The 21999-nt window shown below is 34.0% G+C and overlaps 2 pseudogenes; both read left to right on the top strand.

The window, feature by feature from the left end:
- The window catches only part of LOC141485289 (uncharacterized), a 223159-nt pseudogene that overhangs the window by 95724 nt on the left and 105436 nt on the right, over window positions 1–21999 (top strand).
- Window positions 19026–19604, top strand: LOC111504753 (large ribosomal subunit protein bL17m-like; annotated as a pseudogene).

The raw sequence follows: 21999 nt of genomic DNA, 5'->3' as shown, positions 1-21999 counted from the left end.
GTATATAGAATTTTTGAAAAAAAAAGTTCCGGCTTTCGGGTTCCTTAGCTTCATACAAAAAATATAGGAAACACAAAGAAAGAAAGCAATATATTCTGAAATTATTTTCCACAATGATGTGCAGATCATGCATTAAAGTTATTTTCAGACAGAAAACTGAAAGAGAGAGCACTATCGAAACAACTACATCCATATGAACATTGGATTACACAAAAACAAAAATTATTTCGAAACAATAACAATTGAATTATACAAAAAATACTTTTTCTCATTCATTTTGTTCCCCCAACATTCGTTATGAAATTGAATCAGATATCATTCTCAGGTTTACTACACAATGTAGTATATGAAGGAAGTATGATTTCACTCACATGAAACACAGTCAATCTAAATGGCGGACATCGATGTTTCGGAATGGGAGACTCATCTCATTGCCCTTCAAGCACCAATCTAGATAACGTTGAAAGATGAAGCACTCAATTCATTCATGAAAGTATGGCCTTATGTCACAAATGAGTTGAATCTACTCATGGTATGGATGACAATGTTTTTTAATGTTTGAATGGAAGTATTTGTTTCGAGAGAGCTTTCTCTTCCAGTTCATTATGATGAGTTCATTTTGAAATCATCTGCTACTTTTTTTTCTTCAAAACTTACCCCAGATTTTTTGTATGAAGAAAAATATACCCGTTTCAATTTGAACGACCTTTCTATGGCTGGGATTGGATAAAATGAGCGAATTATTGTCATTTAATGACATTCATTTGTCATTGGATCCTATCAACAATGACATGAGTAGATTCTACCCATTCGTGATACGTAAAGTAGTAATTTTATGAATGAATTGGGGTACTTAATTTTGTAATGTTATCCAGATTGGTAATAAGATAAGTGTATCATTCCTTAACATCGATGTTCGCCATTGAGGTCATCCTCAATGGCTTTCCGCTACTGCTACTACATCGAACGGAAAAAGCAATTGATTTCAAAATTACAAAGAATCACAAAGATCCATGTAGAGGAGTTACTCTAAGACAAAAACAAGAAGAGAAGAATGAATTGAGCGCCCTATCTTGTAATAGTATCCAAATTGGAGTTGAAGACTATTTGGTATAATTGATTGTTTATGTGAAAGTAGTTATCACGAAAGTACTTTCATTTCCAAGTGATTCGAAGTTGATATGAAAGTAGTTGTATGGGGAGTCTGGTCCTCTCACCAGTATTTTGCAGACTTTCCAACATGTTCCGTAAGAGAGAGAGAGGGTTTTTTTTTCTTTTTGTTGTTCCAAATAACTATAGACCAGTCGCTTTGCTATTAGTGGTATCAAATATCATGGAGAAAGCCGTAAACCACTATGTCTTCGTATATTCGAAAGGCTTTAACATCTTGAGCGATCATGAATATGGTTTCCGGGAAGAAAGATCAACAGGCCGTGTGGCATGAGGGTTTGCTGGCCAAACTTCGATGATATGGCTTGTCTGATCATTTTTGTGTAAGGCTCTCTAGCTTCCTTGAAGAACGTTCCCTATAAGTTGCTCTCAATGGATATGCCTCTAATACTCTTACCATCAACGCTAGTGTCCCCATGGATCCATATTGTGCCCACCCTCTCTTTATTGTATATCAACGACTCATTGGAAAAAAATTTGAATCCAATATATTGCTTTGCTAACGACAGCACACTTGTCTCGTCATTCCATTTGGATTCCAAGACATCGACTGTGGATGCATGTTTTTACCGGCAGCAGGAAGTTGCATATCCTAATGGGAATCTAGAAATTTTTTCGAATTGAGGTGGAGAAAATAGGTTCAATTCAAAGCGACGAAAACCCTGGTATTGGTTTTCTCCAAAATGATAATTGTCTGGACACCGATATATCTTGGCACAATCATGTTGCTGGAATATAATAATAGTAATAATAATGTTTATTCAGACTCAAATCACAAAAATAAAGAATTAAATACATACATCATAGAAACCACAGAAGCATCAGATGTTGCTTGTATGTGGTGAAAAGGATATCCAAAGGAAAAAAATGGATATATGATAAATATTAAAGTATGAGAATGAATTATATGAAAGGGATATGCATATGAGAATAAACTCTCAACTAGTTCGAAAAATAACCACTAAACACACTTTTTATAACAATTATAAATTAGAAGCTTATAAAGTTGACAACAACTGTCGAATTGTTTATTAAATGCTGCAATCGTTTTCCAAGGCAACCCTTGATTTATGGTATTTTCAGAAGAGTGCGAAATTCAATTATGCGGCGGCTAGACGGTTGTATTGAAGCCGAAGGAGGCCATTTCCAACACTTAATTTAGTGCAATTCGTTAGTCTAGATGTTAATGTGATTCAATATTCGTTGTTATTGTTACATAATTAGTAATGAAAAATTGTAAAAATAATAATTTTCAAAAGAAACATTTAATTCCCCATATTATTCCTTGTGAGGTCTTGGGATATGCAATTAGGCCGATTTTTTTTTCTTAAAAACTAAGCAAGATACGAAAAAAACTCAGGAGACAAAAGAGTTGTATTTCAAATTGCTCAATCCAAATCAACTCTTTTTTGAAGCGATTGATATTTGAGATAGATTCTATATTTTCAGGAATTCGGTTGTAGAGTTTAGGCGTGAAGTAAGTAAATGATCTTTTAGTAACCACCCTGACCATTAGGGGTGTAGTATACTGATCTTTTTTTGGCGGGTGTGGTACTGATGTGAAGAAAGCGATGCCATATGTATATTTGTATGATATTCAATGCTAGAGCATAAAAAATACAACTGTCGTATGTCTAACAGATGAGTTTCGATGTGTAATCTATCAGAGGGATACCTTTCATTTTTGAAGAATATCAATTTAAGAAAACACCTTTGCATAATTTCAATTTGAGAAATATGACTATTTAATTTTCCTCCCCAAACTACTATTCCATAGCGGATATGACTTTCCACAAGCGAGTAGTATTGTCGCAACTCAGTTCTCGCTTGGCTATTTACGAGAGGATTTTTATTTGCTGTTTCATCCATTCATTCATTCATCCAAAAGTTTTGAGATATTTTAGAGGTAGGAGTTCTTTAAGTTTCCTAAATTTGAATGGAATGGTCCTCAATTTATTGACGGTATATTTAATATGGAGGTCCCATTTCAAATTGGTGTCTAGAATTATTCCTAAGTATTTTATTTTCTTTTCAGGAGAGATGTGGAAAGGTGTATCAGTTTTTATTGTTACTTGATCGAACGGGGGTGCTCCAGCTGCATTACAACATATTGGTAGGTAATGCGTTTTGTCAATATTCACCGTCAGTAGTTTCTTTTTCAGCCAATATTTTATGAAGGAGAATTCTGATTCAACTTTTATTTTCAACAAATTCCAGTTATCTGCTTTGTAGAAGATAGCAGTGTCATCTGCGAATCCGACTGTTTCCGTTGCCTAATACGAAGGCTGCTTCTCAAAAGTTCGAAACAGTGTTCCGAACCAGGAAACTGTATACACCTCAGCAACTTTTGATGCTTCATAAAGCTCAGATCACACCTTCTTTGGTATATTTCTGTTTAAAAATCTGTTTAAAATCTGTTTTTTCGTTAATCAGCTGCCGCCCCCATACGAACGACAACTCTCAGAAGTTGAGAAACTTGTGCGAGCTGAGGACTAACGAGGTCTTACCTTTTAACGTGTGATTCCTTTTGTTCTTAAGTATGGAACTCCGCCCCTTAGCATATCCAGAAGCTGCTGGATTCTATCCAGAAAAGAGCCATCCGCCTGATTGGAGACTCAAACATCATTTGCAACCTTGATAGTTTGGAACATCGAAGAAAGGTTAGAGATTTGTCACCCTTTCATAGTTTATGACTGAAAGTTACTTCTTCACATGGGCTACACACTATCGTGGAAAGTTTATTTTGAAACTGATTGCGTCTTTCCTTTCTTTGGAAGTTTTCCACATTTTTCTGCATGAAGGTGGAGAGGTGAAAAGCGAAAACTGATCTCACTTCGAAACACACCCCTTTTGACGTCACACTTATTTTTTGTGGTTGTATTCGAATTTGTATTTGAATTTCTATCGCTCATATTACTTTCTAAGTTTACCAAGATCGCAAATTTTGAAGTATATCCATATGAGGCTCACTGAACTGAATTTATAGAGTCCAACGACTGACCCGTACCCAATTACCGATTCATCACGGGACAGAATATCAATGTACCGTTCCGCCAGGACTATAAGTAGTGTACGCGATGTTGCAGGGTTTCAATTACGAGAATTGAAGGGACACGTGCACCGAAAATTTCAGTCCTCATCCAATTACGGTATCAGGAGGAAATATGATTATTCATTCGATATCAAAGTAATGAATGCCAGCGTGAATGGAGCCTGTAATCTCGTTACTGCAGTCGGTACCTTGGCAAATGAACTGGCCGAGTGGCAGGTGCTGCGAAAGTTTATAATTGCCGGAGTCCGTCTAGTGCGAAGGAGCTTGTTAGTGGAACGTATGGAGTGAAGAAAGACAAATAATCCACTTAGCGTGTATTTATGAAATAGTAAACTATGATTGGTGGCTGGAAGATAGATAATGATAGACACAACTCTACATTTTGGACGGTTTCGATAGAAACTACCGTCCAATATCGATAATACCAATTTTCGGTAAAACTTTTGAAATTATTTTAAAAAGCCGCTTAATTTCGTTCTTTACTATAGTATAACAATTTTCAATTGAAGGTAACTCGCATCGCAGGTAGCTATAGCTGCCTACGTGGTGATGTTAGATGATGCCTGGGAATGCTAGGTCTTCTAATTGAAACCACAAATGTGCGGTTAGCTCCTGTTGGTGACACCGTGCATATGTGAAGAAATTATTTTTTTGCCTATATCTTCTTTATTCGCGGACATATTGGAAATCAGTCCACATTTTGCTATTGGCACTCAATTTGGGCTCTCAGAATATATCCATGAATTTTTTATACAGGGTGTCATCTGACTTGGGCCACCCCCATCTTTAAATTTTTAAATACGAACCTGTATTTTTTGTTGTAGTTTCTGGATCGTAGGCATTCACTCCATACTGAGAAATTAAATTCAATTTTATATTTCCGGATGTTTCAGTAATATTCGATCATAATTGTTCCCTTTCAAATTACGGCCCTGGAAATTGGTTGACTGAGTTGAATGAAAACATAATAATAATTTTCACGTCTCCGTATGTATCGCAGAGTTTTTTGAGAGTTTTTAAAATTTATAGGTACCTATTCATATTTTTTCCATTGCTCTGAGCGTTTTCTACAATGAACTTCGAATAAGAAAACTTTTTATGATTATTTGAAACATATCTACATCAAAAATATATCATATGTGTTTTATTAAGCAGAAAAAAAAATGATAGCAATAATAACATCCGAAACGAACACTATAATTTTAATGAAAATTGAAATGAAGTAATTTATATAGGTACCCAAAAAAATTATTGGCGCAATAAATGTTCGAATTAGAGTCCTTTCATTTTGAGACATTTTTAAACTCGGTTTTTCATATTATTTATTGCCCTTAGTACACTTATTTGCTGCATTATTGCGAAATCATTCAAAATCCTCAATCTCGAGTCTTCCACATTTTCTATCCCTCTGCCAGCGTAAATCTTATTTTTCAATGTCCCCCATAGAAAAAAGTCCACGATAGTAAGAACTGGTGATCTTGCGGACCATCTTATTGTCCCATTATTTGTCTCGGAATGGAAGGACTCCAATTCGAACATTTATTGCACAATTAATTTTTTTGTGTATATAAATTACTTACTTCATTTCAATTTTCATTATAATAATAGTGTTCGTTTCGGATGTTATTATTCCTACCATTTTTTTTCTGCATATCAGAACACATATAATATATTTTTGTTGTAGATATGTTTCAGATAATAATAAAAGGTTTTCTTATTCGAAGTTTATTGTAGAAAACGCTCAGAGCAATGGAAAAAATATAAATAGGTACCTAAAAATGAAAAAAAAACTCTCAGAGAACTCTACGGTACATAGGGAGACGTGAAAGTTGCTATTATGTTTTTATTCAACTCAGTCAACCAATTTCCAAGACCGTAATTTAAAAGGCAATAATTCACACAATTTTAATCGAATATTACCGAAAAATCCCGAAATATATAATTTGATTTCTCAGTATGGAGTGAACGTCTACGATCCAAAAACTACAACAAAAAATACAGGTCCGTATTTAAAAATTCAAAGATGGGGTGGCCCAAGTCAGATGACACCCTGTATAAAACATTCATGAATATATTCTGAGAGCCCACATCAAGTGCCAATAGCAAAATGTGGACAGATTTCCAATATGTCTGCGAATAAAGAAGATATAGAAAAAATAATAATTTGGGATTTTTTGGTTTTTCCTGTATATATCCAGAACCACAAATGTATGCCACAAATATGCCACAAAAAATCATACTAGTTTGCATTCATGCAGAACAAATGAGAAAAGTGCCATGAATTCTTTATTTTTCAAAGTGTTTGATGCATACAATGAATCATCAAATGAAATGCAATCTAGTGTATCATTAAGTATTTTTCAAAAACAGTTATTGAAATCTATCCATTATGCTAGATAGAATAATACTTGGTGAAATGATATTAATAAATATAGTATTTGTATGTTGTTTTCTTCTTTCAATCATTGTATTGGAACTGCACCTATATTGCAATGTATTTTTAATAGCATATGTCGGTATTTTCCAAACTAGAAGTTCTTATTATTTTTTTTATTTTCAATTTTGAACTATATCTACATTTCACATGTTGTATGTTGTTTCTTTCTATTTATCATTGTATTGGAGCTGCACTTATATGGCAATGTATTTTTAATAGCATTTGTCATTAGTTTTCTAACTAGACATTTCTTATTTTTTTTATTTTCAATTTTGGACTATATCTACATCTTAAGTTTTTTCTAATAATTTTCAATTTCTATAATGTTACTGATATGTTTTATATAATATTATATATCAGGGTTACCTATTTCAATAAATATATTTTTCTTCTTCTTCTTTTAATTCGATATATTTGCTCTCTGTACAGACAATCAGCAGTTATGAAAATCAGTGATATTCAACTATGATAAAAGCTGTGATAGAACAGATTCTATCATCCATTGGATATTATTTTGTTTTCATATTGAGTAATGAATCATTATTTTCATTCCCAAAATGGACCTTGGTATTTCCGAAAATACACACTTCACAAAAGACCACAAATTGAACATTATGTTCTGCTGTTGACAGCATCCTTGTATTTGTCTCGATATGGATGTTTGAACAGTACTTGAACAACAAAAAGTTTCACATAGAAATGGGGTTCTATAACAAAAACGTTAATTTTTCCACAAAATTATCAATGATAGTTAAAACATATACTCAATCATCTCAATGTGGATATAAATGCATACGCAGATATGTTCCTTGTGCAAGTATATGCATGCATATTTATATATGCGATGTTTCTATAGATTATTATATAATATACAATTGAACAAAATACCAATAAATCTTGAATAGAGTTAATATTTTCACAGAATGCTAGTGCTATGCTATATCTCTACAAGAGAATCAATACGATATCTATCTTTTTTTCGGCGTTACAGCATGTTTTTCAAAAATGTGCTTTTTGGAAAAGTTGCTGTAACTTTTTTTTCTGTCAAAAACTGATTGTTCCTATGGAAACACTCCCAAACAGATTTTTCACGTAGGACTCAATGGTGTGAAAAACTTATTTTTCCAAATGGAATGTCAGTAGTTATTGAAGGAAAACTGTTTTTTTATGAGACACCCTCTATATTCCTGCATATTTCAATAAAGCTTTAAATTGCCTTTCCAAAAATGTAGTACACTATCATATTTTGATTTTGAATCAATTTTTGGTCTGTTATAATACACATTCGCTACGAAGTATGAGAATTATGAAAAACGGGATATAATAGTCTGTTTTATACAAACCAATGAAAATGTAGAAGCAGCACGCAATTCGTATCACGAAAGGTGTCTAGAGAGAAGACAGATTTTTGCAAGATAACGACACAACTAGTTTGTAAACTATTCAGTTTTTGTGTTATTTTCGGTTCATCAATAACACCTTCATTTATTTTTTCTCTATACCTATTTTATTCAAATGAATGAACGGTATTATTATTGTTGTTGAAAAAATTCGCAAATTTCGATCAGGCGTCGTTTTTAGAGCGTTTGCCGATTTTTTCTGCAGTGATTTTGCATATGTATGAAAAAAAAATCTCCTTCAAATACTCTCTTGTTGACAACTTCCCATTGATTTTTGGGAAAGAAAGTTTTTGGCTTTCTACTACTCCATCTAGATACAAAAAAAGGTGAGGGAATCTTTCAAAGAAAGGAAGGAAGTAATCAATTTAAAAATAATTAACTCTGTACATGGATGTGTAGATCATGCAAAGAAGTAACTTTCAGACACAAACTGAAAGAAAGTCCTCCTGAAACAGCTACTTTCATATAAACATTGAATTACACGAAAGAAAAAAATTCTTTCGAAACAAATACTTCTATATGAACACTGTTTATATGAAAGTAGCTGTTTCAGGAGGACTTTATTTCAGTTTGTGTCTGAAAGTTACTTCTTTGCATGATCTATACATCCATATATAGAGTTACTTATTTTTAAATTGATTACTTCCTTCCTTTCTTTGGAAGATTCCCTCATCCTTTTTTTGTATCAAGATGGAGTAGTAGAAAGCCAAAAACTTTCTTTCCCAAAAATTAATCACTCCTAAAAATATAACCCCTTCAATTCAAATGAGATTCCCGTTCATATTCCTCACTTCGGTTCCAGAATTTTTCAATGTATCAACCAAACTATCGAATTTTTGAATTCCAAATAACACTTTGCTAAAAATTGATTCCTTTCTCAGGCCACTTCGGATATTGAAACAATATTTTTCGTGAGATAAAGTCTGCTGAGAAACCCATTAATTCTCGTTAAATCAGTCATTATTGACAAGAAGGAAGTTTGGCTACAAATTTATGCGCAGCTGTTCCTGAGGCCCGACACATTAATTTTTCATACTTCTTGCAGTTATCGGAAATTCCACCTAGAAGATGGAATTGGGAAAAACAGGTCCGTATCAAGGGATCTATTCCGACTCTAAGATATCTTTCATCAAAAAGGTGGATAGGCAAATACGTGGTTGAAGAAGACTTTTTTTTTTGTTATGAATAGAACTTCTAATTTGTTTTACAGGGTGGATATAATATTCGAAAATTATAAAAAACAGATATTGAATGATTTTATGTCTCTCAAATTAGACTGTTTTATCGAAGAAACAGATATATCATTCATTTTGGGTGCCTGCTTCTTCATCATACATGATGATACGTATAAAATTTCAGTCCCCAGTACATCGAACAATTTCACGATGTCTTTTATATATCAGTGAGTTACGACAAAATGTATCAGGTGAATGTACAATTATGATACAATATTGTAACAAATTAAAGAATTAACTAACAAATTCATTTCTATCAATAGTTCACTAATCACAAACTAATTCATTCAGAAACTAACGCTTAATTCATTTTCACTATTTGAATTCCTTGTTTAACCGATCGATTCACTTTCTGAACTCCTCTGCCCTCTCGAGACGAGAAGCCAGCTCTGTATATCGGTAACGATCGTTCTATAAATCTATAGTCGTTTCGGTACTCAACTAGAATTTAATCGACGGTTGCTGACTGCATTCCTTTTGCGGTGATGTCATGTATTTTCCGTGTTAGGAATCACACGTGTTAGGAATCACACGTTAAAAGGTAAGACCTCGTTAATCCTTAGCTCGCACAAGTTTCGACTTCTGAGGGTTGTCGTTCGTAGGGGTGTGACAGCTGGTTAAAGGAAAAACAGATTTTAAACAGATTTAAACAGATTTGTTCGCTGGAAGACATACCGGTTTCATATTCGTTACAATATTATTTGTAAGAGAACAGGTGAAATATTGACCTTTTATGTTATAACGAATTAGATAAATGAATATTTCTGATAAAAGCAATACAATCATACATCTAGGAAAGCAGTTTTTTGTTAATACGTTATTTGTGAACATTTCATCAAAAAAGTTCATAAATTGTCGTACTTCTCCATTATCGTATAGAAAGTGGGGGTGAAAAACTTTCCAGAGGAAAGAAACGAAATAGAATATGATAATTGAAACTATATGGAGTACAACTGGAGATGAAAAGTTTTCCTTTCAAATAAAATTTCATTTCAAAACCATTCAATATTTCAGATTATAAAGCGTTCCTATGTTTGTTATATGTTTCAATTCCTATTAGCATATTTAGAAAACAACTGAATGACAAGAGGTAATTTCTTTATGAACTGCCAGACTATGTTCACATTTATTATTAGGTGTCGTCCGACCTGCTTTCGGAGAATTTTCTTATGTTTGGATGGTTTGGATAGACAGAAACCTTCTTAACCATACCCCACAACGATATGAAAAAATATAAATTGATGTTTTTTGAAAGATGAACTGGAATTATCAACGATGATCATCATCAAATCTATTCGTCAGTCGTATGACTTGTGAACAGATTTTGCTTTTATATAATTAATGAACACAATCATGTTACGGTGAATAACTACGTTTGCTCTATTGGTAAATATGTTACAACTATTATTACATTCAAAAGGATCCTTTTTATTGATATTAGATGCACTTTGTTTCCATTGACCTATTTCAGATATGTCTGTTGTGTAAAATATTTTTGCGGTCTTTGGGAAAGACTCAAACTGGAATGAGACTATTGAGACACAAGGCACCTCATGATATAAATAGTGACATAGTTATTGCGTTTCATTTTTCTATAAAATAAATGTATTTTTTGTTCCTTTATTATGAATAACTAGTTCAATTTGCCCTTTCATTGATATCAAAATGCACAATTTCCATTCACGTCTATTGTTAGTTTCTTTATGGTTCATATCGTTCCTTGAATATTTCACAAATTGTCTTTATATTAGATGCCATATGCAGTGCATTCCATTCAGACCGATCCATCCTGAATAACTCTCGGTACAATGATTTGTAGGCTAAATAAAGAAACACGTCAACCATAGTATACAGGGGAACACATTTTGACATATTCACATCTGATGTCACTTTCCCTATCGCTTCCCCAGAACATGTCACCAAATTTCTTTAAATGGCTCACCCTATATTGTTTCGCATTATCAGATGCTACAAGATGAACAGATTTCAACAAAGTACCAAACAAATGGTCTGAAGCTTATGGTTCGGGAGCAACAAATTATTTATGTTGAAAATGAGCCATCCTGAATAACTTTTGGAACAATGATTTTCAGGAAAAATAAAGAAACACCTCAACAATAGTATACAGGGCGACATATTTTGACATATTCACATTTGATTTAACTTTCCCTATCGCACCCTCAGAGCATGTCACCATTTTTTTCAGATGGATAATTCTTTTGCATCATCAGATGTTCCATGATGAACAAATTTGAACAAAGTGAAATACATTATGGTCTGATGCTCATAGTTTGGAAGCTAAAAATTAATTGAGTCAGAAACGAGCGACACTGAATGAACTTTTGTACAATCTGTTACCTAGGTTTCATAGGTGTTTTTGTGAAGTATACTTCAAAAAGGTATTTTTTCGTCTAGTTAAGTTTGGATTCGATATTCTCTTCATTTTGTATTTGTTTCATTCTACAATAACGATTACCTACCAGGTGAAGTTACAATTGGTTTCTGTTTTTGTGAATTCTTTAGAAGCAAGTTTATACGCTTCGAGCACGGATTGAAATATTGAGTTTGAACTACCAGAATTGAAATAGTGCTAGAGCTGCTGCCCATATGTTCAATGATAATCATCCTGGGATAAAAAGAACAACACAAATACGTTTCGGAATTATTGAACAAATTAATGGAAACTGGATCTGCTAACAATAAAAGGCATAACCGTTCAGGAGTTGTCAACGATGAAGCTATTTGTATTGCAGTTTTAGGGCACTTTCGATTAATGGAAAATTCACAATCTCTAACCAAGTTATCCTGAGAATCAGGAATCAGTAGTACAAATGTCTTCAGGATCCTTCATAAGTACAAATTTCATCCATATAAGATTAGACTAGTTCATGAATTGAACGAAGATGATTTCGATAGACGTATCAAGTTTTGTGAAAATCTCACTGAACAGATCAACTTGCATCAGAATTTCTTTTATAACATTTTTTTTCGGAAGAATGTACATTTAGTTTCAATGGAAAGTTGCATCGGCAAAATTCTCGATATTGAAGTGATACGAATCCCTATTTTTACCGCCAAGTTCATACCCAACGCCCTCAAAAACTGAATGTTTGGGCAGGAATTTTAGGTGACCACATCATAGGACCTTTTATTATGGATAATAATTTGATTAGTGATAAATATTTGAATATGTTGGAGAATTGAATAATAACGTGCATCAATAGGGCAATTGAGGAGAATATAAATTCATTCAAAAACAAAATAATTTTTCAGCAGGGTGGTGCACCTCCTCATTATGCAGCTCCAGTGGATGATCATTTCCTGGTCGCTGAATTGGCAGGAGAGGTCCTACCGAATGGCCACCAAGGACTCCGGATCTCACCCCTGTAAATATCTTTCAATGGTGCCATTTGAAGTCTAAAGTGTATGAGATAAAATCAACAACATCAGAAGATTTGAGAAAAAATATCATGAGACATTGCAGAGGAATAACTCCAGAAATTCTCAACAACGTGAGGGCGACGATGAAAGCTCGTTTGTACCATTGTATGGAAGTTGGTGGAAACGTTTCTGAACATTTACTATAGAACATTTTTTCTTCTCATTGTCCAGTCATCTCAACTTTGCCCCAAATTCAAGCTTCGACGTATCTTTTGTGGTTTAGGAGATCCTAATGGTGGGGTCGAATTTGAATTACCCTGTATTGAATGATTTCACACAATTTTTTTTATTGTACCCTTGTTTGATAATACTCACTACATGTTACTTTGTCGATCTCCTGTCAATAAAATAAGTGATCAAAAAAGAACAACGAAACTGTTTTTGCTTCTTCTTGAAATCAAGTGATGTCAGTCTATTATTTCAGCTCAGTATTCATTATTTTTCAATCACTCGATAAATATTCTTGTGTAACCATGTCTTAGAGCTATATCGGTTCCGAACATAATAGATGCTGAAAAATACGTGACAACGCCTACACATTTTTCCTATAAAACCTCCGGAATGGAGTTTCACCCGAATACGGTATTAACTATACCGGAAAACTTCAGAGAGATTCCTTCCAGGATATTATCGTTAATGTTATTGGAACGCATAAAAGAGTATACGTGTTTTTTTTTTTCAATCGATTGGGTGAATAACCGCTTAAGAGTTTCAGATGGGAAACAACTTTTGTTTATTGTACAGTTTCTCAGAGATTATTGCGTAATCTTTTCGGAGGTTTTTCTTTTTTGAGGGGGTGCGTTTCGTGAGAGACAGGTGTTTTTTGCCTATTTATGGAATAACTCAGATCAACGGTGAAACAATGAAGGGAAATTCCCCTGCCCTCTCCTCCAACATTAACTACATTTCGAACGAAAATAACCCTTTCTGAAATTTAGATCTACTTGGGTACTCAATTAATAGAAAACAAAATGTCAGCAAAATTTCTGGTATTACAAATTGATGAAAATTTGGATTTTAAATGTCACATAAATAACCTAAGTAAAAAAATGTCACCAGGATGCTTTGCAGTCAGAGTATCAGCAAATGAATTGGGCACTAATATGGCAAAAAATGTGTACTTTGCTCTCATCGATTCTCATCTGAGATACGGTATCTGTTTTTGGGGAACGTGTTGCCAATACATGTTTGATAGGGTGTTTGTACTACAAAAAAGAGGAATTAGAAATATGTGTAGAGTTGGATTCAGGGATTCCTGTTGACATTTATTCAGAAAGCATAAAATCTTGACCTTGCCTTCCATACTTATATTGGAAATGTTATGTCTGGTGCAAAACAATACAGGATGGAAATTTTCCTTTCACCACGACGAATTACCAGAAATAAGCTCAATATAGGTTTACCGATTTCAATATCATCAAAAATTGAGAGGTCTTTCATATATAAAGGAAAAAAATGTTTGACCTTTTGCCAATTGAGATCAAAGACATAACATGTACCACTAAATTTAGAAAGTCTGTAAAAAAGCTTCTGATTTCGAAGGCCTCCTTTTTTTCAGACGAATTCTATTCAGACAGAAATTTAAATTATATAAACAATAAATTTCAATTATTGTGTTTCAGTACCTACTGGTATTTAAACTATGTGACTTCTTTAACTTTTTGTTCAATGTTTACATTTAGCTCTGAACTGTATAGTTGAAAATGTTTACGGAGTTTATACTTACTGTTATTTTCTATGCATTCACTTTTATATTTTTATGCTTTATAGTTTTTATATTCTCATACATTTATGTGTCGCATGAGAATATTCATTATTATTATTATTTATGTCAATATGTAGCATATGTATTATTACTTTCTGACTACTTTTTCACTCCAAAATGCTAAAATTACCAAATGTATAACTTATATTCTTTAAAATAATAACACTTTGACAATAATATTTTATCTTCGACAATATCTTTTAAGTTGTGTATCTAATAGAATAGTAACACTTTGTCAATGAGATTTCATCTTCGACAATAAAGTATATCTTGATTTGATTATAGATAGCATTGAAACGGACAAAACGTTAGATACAACTACTTAGTAGATTTTATTGGGTCGTAGGGCTATAAGTATTATTCAAATGTTTGGCGATAGGCAAATCCACTTTTTTGATCATATTCGTTCCAGATTTCATATTATTTCACATTCTGATCAATGCAATGAGGTGTATAATCCTCATCATGAGACTTCACAAGAATTCACTATTTTCTTAATAACTTTTACACGCAGATCGATAGTTTCTTTCATTAGTCTTCGAGATATCGAAGGAATTCGATACGACTTGTGTATCGAATTTCCTGTAAACAAAATTGGAGGAAATTGCAGTTTTTCATCATAAATTGGATCGAATATTTCATGACGGAAAGAACAAAGAATGTCTCCCGTAATGATGTCATCTGATTCCCATGCCGTGACGCACAAATGTCTGCAATCTTTCTGTTGTATGTTATTGACATGTAACAATATGTAACAAATGGTCTGGTCATATCACAATGTTTGCTGATGATACTACCATTATTGTATCAGGTCAATCAACTTGTTTCCAACACATTATCGATAATGAAGGGTAGAACTGAAATCTCTGATGTGAAATGAAACATAAACAAGCACTTTTTCCAATCACCAGAACTGCGATACTCTTGTCGAAGCGCATTTCACCAACAAAGTTGGTGTCTTCAGAAGATGAAACAAACTGATTTACTTACTCTAAAACTGGTCTCTATCCATATTTGATACTCTTACTTTCCGATATACATAAATGATTTCAGGTAGAAATTTGCGGTATCTGTATCTGTAGAGTAGGGAGGGTCACAGCACTTAGGCCACATGTGACCCGTTGTACATCCTCCCGATGAGTTGTCCTCCTAGGTTATTGTCCATCCTGTCCTTTCCAGGAGGGTGCACAGGTCACTAGGAGACATCTCCTTTATATTGGCAGGTGTATGCCAGGACTCGCGGAACACACACTCTCTTTGACAACTTTGAGTTGTCTAACGGTGGCCTCCGCGCAGGTTTTGGAAGATGCAGCAACATAATTGTCGTTGTGCGGCTTCTTCGACTTTCTTGGGGCTCCCACCGTGGAGGGGCACAAGTGATGAAGATTTCTTGCAGGGGCAGCCGGTTCCTTGCCTTTATTTAAGGCGGAGCTCTTGGCGCCCGCCGCAGGAAGTGCTCTTGCTGTTGGAGGTGGAGTGAGGGAGGAGGAGAGTGCACTTATAGTTGCTTCCACTCCCGTCTCTATCGCTCTCTTTCTCCTTTTGGCCTCGGCGCCGCAAATGCTCTTACGCCTTGGCCTTTGTATCACATCACGAGGGGATCTGCTATGTCCAGCCTCATTCCAAGCGGTAGATTGGGGTGGACATTTCTGTTCATTTCAGGTAGAAATTTGCGGTATATTTTCTAGTGAAAGTTATCGCAGATTCAACAGAGTGATTCATAAAAGGATATACAATGGGACGTTTGTCACTATTCATAATGCTCATGCCACATTTTACTATCTTCAGACTTTGGAGAGCACCGAAAAGTCCAGTGGCATGTACCGATCTCAATAATTGCAGGCGGTTGAGCGGCAATAGATTTTTTGGTCTTAGAAATCGGATATGTGCTGCGTTATCTTCAAAACAAGGTTTATTGGCGCGCTTTGTCTGACCGATATACGAGGGTGATCTGAAGAGTTTCCGACTTAGCAAAGATACAAGACAATTTTTCAGATTCTTTTAAATTCTTCAACATAGTCTGTTCTCAACTCTACACACTCCTTCCAGCGATGCTGTCATCTCTGTAACACATCCCAATAATACTCGGCGTTTTTCTTTGCAAAATAATTGTTCACGAAGGTGATTGCCTCTTCATTTGAAGAAAATGTTTGTTCTCCAAGCACAATTTTCAGATGAGGAAACGAAAAAAAGGCGCTCGGGGCTACATCTGGTGAGTGAGGTGGATGGTCAAGCAGTTCAAACGTAATTCGTGGATTTTTGCATGGCAACCGCTGCGCTCAGGTGCGAGACGGTACGTTGTCTCGATGAAACACGGTTTTTTCTTTTTGAATGGTTTTGAATGTGATGGTTTTGTCTTTTTGAAGATAATCGATTGATATCATGACAATCTCAACCAAAAAAACCGTTTCTGCATTTTTTGAAGTCGGTTTCCCATTTGCAGTCCACTGTCTAGACTGTATTTTTTTTTCGGGCGTATAATGATGTACCTACTCAAGTATCATCTACAGTAATGAATGAGCGCCAAAACTGCGCCGAAAGGCTGTTGAAAATCATCATTTGAACACGTCGAACGTGAGCAAACGCGGCACCCAACGCGCGGCGGTCGTCCAGCACAATTTGTTAATATTTTCTCTATCGGTCGAAATAGATTTATTCTATTTCATGAAATCATGACATCTACTGGTTACTGCCCCAATCTATGAATTGATGTTCAATACAGATTTTGACTATATTTGATGGATGGATTGACTGCATGCCTATTTTAATCAAATTATTGAAATGAGGAAATACGTATGTTCAGGAACTATAAAATTCAGAATACTATTTTCTGAACAACTTCTTTTAAAAACATGACACTTGGAAGCTTTCGAAAAAATCATTGTTTCCCTTTCCTACGTCACTGAACGCGGTAACAAATTGTTATTTCTGTGTATCTTCATCATTATGAAGTTTGGAACAGTTGGCGAGAAAACAGGAAATTTAAAAAAGTTAACGATGGAAATTTCGACTTGTTTCTTGAAATTTGCCCAAGTTTTTCATTAATATGCATTCGTTCGTGGACTTTGTCACAACTCCAAAATAAATTATTCAACATCTTTTTATTAAGAGGGTTGTAGAAAAAACAAGAAAGTTTACTCAATTGCGTGTATTCAAAATTGAATTAGTTGAATTATTTATGTTAGTGATAGATTTGTTCTAAGTTTTGAGTTACGTTAGGTGATTGATGTTTGATGATCATATGAGAATGACGGTTGTCATAGCCATATATAACTTATTCATAGATGGAATCTCATTACCCCTAGATGGCAAAAAAAATAATAGTCGTGGATATATGAAGAAAAAACAAATAACAGGATTGGAGATAGTGAAGCATATTCTAAAATCATCTGGTATAAAATGCTGTGAAATGGAATGAAACAAAAATTGTCACTAAGGAAATTTATGAGAAAATAAGAATTTCCATATATTGTTCCAGTTACCAGCAGATTATAAATGTAATTCAGATAGCTCTGTGGAAATAGATCATACCTTGTTTTTGTTGCTAAGGCGAGAAGTTGAAAACGGAAATATGAACCTTAACTGGATTTGTAGTATATGTAGTATATATATAAAAAAAATCCTAACCTCACAAGAAAGGTCAAAAATATAGTTGATAGAATACAAAATGAGGACTGGAAACCGAGTTAAATAAGGAAACAGGTACTGAAAAAGCACAGTTTTCTTAGCTGTCAAATCTATTCCGTTTGAGAAGTTATACAAAATTGAAAATGAAAATGCAGATATAAATTTAATAATACAACGTTTTCTGTTTCATTATAGAAACACACCACATACTACTCCTTCAAAAATATTATTGGGGAGGAATATGCGAAATAAATTTGACTTGTTGATGCCTTCAATAAATAAATCTAGTAATACAAAATAAACAATTGAAACAAATACATTATTATCGAGGAAACAGAAAAACGTATTTCAATAAAGGTGACCAGGTTTGGGTACGCGATTTCAGACCAGATAAGCAGGAATGGTGTACCGGGGTTATTGAAATTATTCGTGGTGGTAGAACTTATATAGTTAAATCAGAAGATGGAATGATCTGGAAGCGTCACATAGATCAACTTAAACAAAGAAATTCGACAAGTAACCAAAATGAAGATTATGTTGATAAAGAAACAGTATCTATCATGTATATAAAGATATTAGTGTAGTAACTCGGGATGAATAGCATCAAGGTGAATTAGAAACTAATAGTGAAACTGTTATATCAGAGACTAGTGATAATACGCGAGTGTTACGACGCCGTAGTAAAATAAGTCAACCTGACAGACTTGGTTATTAAGCCAATAGTATTGGGTGGTTACGACTTTTGAAGGAGGGAAATGTAAGATACCCTTAACGGTTCTTTGTAAAAAGTCCCAGATTTTTATATATATATATATATATATATATATATATATATATATATATATATATATATATATATATATATATATATATATATATATATCGAACATACATAACAATGAACCAAGTAGATGTCTCCAAATTAGTATCCCAATTGAAAACTCGAATAAATCCAAGACTAAGAAAATGCAGATGTCCTGGGGGACCTGAGAAAGGAATAAGACCGTTACAGCTCTAGTAAAACATGAAAGAATCGAACCTAACTATCCTAGAGCTGACGAATCAAGGATGTATGCTGAGAGATTAATTTCTGATGCAATTCGTTATGGAGACTGTCATAGAGCAACCATGGAAATGGCAGACTACTTGTTAGTGGAAAAACAATTGGTACATAAATTATTCAAAGTTCTCGTACCACGATATGAAAATTACAATGTAGCCTTCCCTAGATTGTTAAGAGCACCTGCACCGTATCCTAGTGATAAACACCTGGAGGCAGTTTTAGAGTTACGTGGAAACCCTTACCCTTTGCTGTTGCCCGATACTTATAAAAATCGAAATTTACTACACAACGTTTTATTAGATGAGGCAAAAAAGGCTTATAGAGTCGAAAAGTACAAATAAATTGTTAGTAAAATTGATGCAAATATAAAAAATAATGAAGATATTGAAGCCGACAGGAAGAATCAACCTGAAGTCACCAAAAAGGAATCTGGAATCATGTCTGAAAAATGTATCGAGCCATATACATATGGACTATAAAACAAATGTTTCTAAATGAAATCTTGAGGTATTCATCTCTCCCAATTACCTACACTTTGGGTTCTGGTGGCTGTCTGGCGAGAGGCAGCTACTTCCCTGGCTAATTATGATCCGGAACAAGGTAAAGGCTTACGATTTTTTGTCAACTCACCTTGTATACATAATAAATTATGCTTTTATTTCGAACAACCTCGTGCGATATGATTTATTATTGTGGAATAAGGCAAATTGGGTCGTCGTCTTTTCAAAACTCATCTACCGAGAGCGAAATCACATTTTCAATATCCGTGAAAAATATGCCTACTTGACTATGCCAGGTTATAAATAGAAAACGGTATATATGAATTTTCTGTAATTTTCACTCAAATTCACAAATCACATTCACTATGGAATGCTAAAATATAAAAGAATTTGACAGTCAAAATTTTAGTATACAAGGCGAAATGTAACAAAAATATTTCAAAATCCTATAAATAGATATGAGTTATTTGAATCACTTTGTTGATCATTTCTGATTTTGGTTTCTGTACATATTCACCTGATTCAAGTGAAAATTTTGTTGAACTATAAAAAACGAATAATTGCGAAACAATAATATATATCGCAACGAAAATTGTGAATAGCTCTATATAATATAATAAATCTAATATTTCCGGTGAATTCTGGCCTCAAATAGAAACAGTTGAATGAGTTATTGTGATTTTTTTAACAATATGCATGAAAACGTCAACTCATTTTAAAGTTTCATTTTTCATTTTATAGTAGTCAAAAATAATAACGATTTATCCTGTATATTATTCTTTAAAGTTCATAACATATATATGAAAGTTTGATCTGAGATCAGAACTATAGACTCCATTTAGTTTTTTTCAATTCTACCGATAATAATGTGTGATATTAACTAGTTAATATTGGTCTGAAAGTGGAATTTTCCAGCTTTGACACCTTGTATTTCGAAAGCTATACAGAGATTTTTTTTGTGCCTATGGAGACTTTTGATCAGTAGATCGAGCTCAACAAAATATTAAAATTTCAAGCGATTTGACAGAAAGGTAGGTGTCTACGATATATATAATTTTTTTTATGTATTGTTCCACCAGACTCTTTCAACCCCGAATCAAACCGTAGCATAAACCCCAATAATATATCCAGTCGATATCTAAACAGGTTAGTGAAGGCAACAAAGGCAAAGAAAAAACACAGCCGTTCGTGGTTATTCAATTACTCTCACCGCCAACATCTTTTGATATATGCGATGTCACAAGAAGCACGGAAAACTTATCCAATTCTCTAAGCGGCAGGTAAATCGACCTTTTCGTTGTCCTTTGATCTCGAAGTGTACGACTCGAAGAACATTTAATATTTGCTAAAGGTTTGTAGATGCCACATAAATATTTGTATTGACGTATGTGTAGCACGCTGGTTCCAAGTGAACATACAGGGTGACTTTAAACCGAGGAGCACATTTTGAAGACGGTATTAGTTGAATGAAAGTTGAATGAAAACTTTTTGTTACATTAACTACTGGTGTGGATTTTATTGAAATGATAGACAGATGACCTATAAAATAGCAAAAGATTATAGTATGTTCATGTTGATCAAATTCATCTGAATTGGACTGTAATTGAAATGATTACATGCAAAATTGCCAACAGTAAAAGAATGAAATTGAAAAAGAACTATAATGGTGGAAATCCATCATAGCAAGTTCAAAGCAATTTAAAGCATTTCAACTAGGATCACTTTCAATTGATGTATGGAGAAAAGAGACAGCTCATAGTCGTCAGACAAATCTTCTGTAGCTAAACATGAAGCCTCCACCTCATTAGATATTTTGGTTTTGATATGTACAATATATTGGGTTTCACCAGATAAGGCAACCTTCCATCGCCTAGGTTTCAGATACTGGTCATCAGAATGATAAAGTGAGATGTGAATCTAAAATTTGAACCTGGTAAGAGCTGTACGCCCCAGACGTGCCCTGATTTTACGTATCACCATTACCAGTACGGAGCAATATGGAGAAAACGTTCGGTATTGTGAAAAAACACGATAATACACCTGCTCACTCATTATTGCTTTTTCGTAATTTGCATGTTAAAAACAACACTGTACTCAGCCACCGTATTCATTAGATTTGCCCCCCGCGACTATTTTCTGTTTCCAAAATTGAAAATACCCGTTAAATGACGGCGTTTTGCACATGGGTATCAAATGAAATGATTTTCTGAAAATACGAAAACTGACATGACGTTTTTCTTAATCCAATATGACGGATCGCCTAAGACAACGAACAACGAAATATCGATATCAAATTGGACGGCTTACTG

This window comes from Leptinotarsa decemlineata, unplaced genomic scaffold (assembly GCF_025532065.1).
Source record: "Leptinotarsa decemlineata unplaced genomic scaffold, Ldec_3_MD MMD2_tig00026314_RagTag_RagTag, whole genome shotgun sequence".
Taxonomy (NCBI): domain Eukaryota; kingdom Metazoa; phylum Arthropoda; class Insecta; order Coleoptera; family Chrysomelidae; genus Leptinotarsa; species Leptinotarsa decemlineata.
The sequence above is the reverse complement of the archived record's forward strand: the minus strand, read 5'-3'. Positions and strand labels throughout refer to the sequence as shown.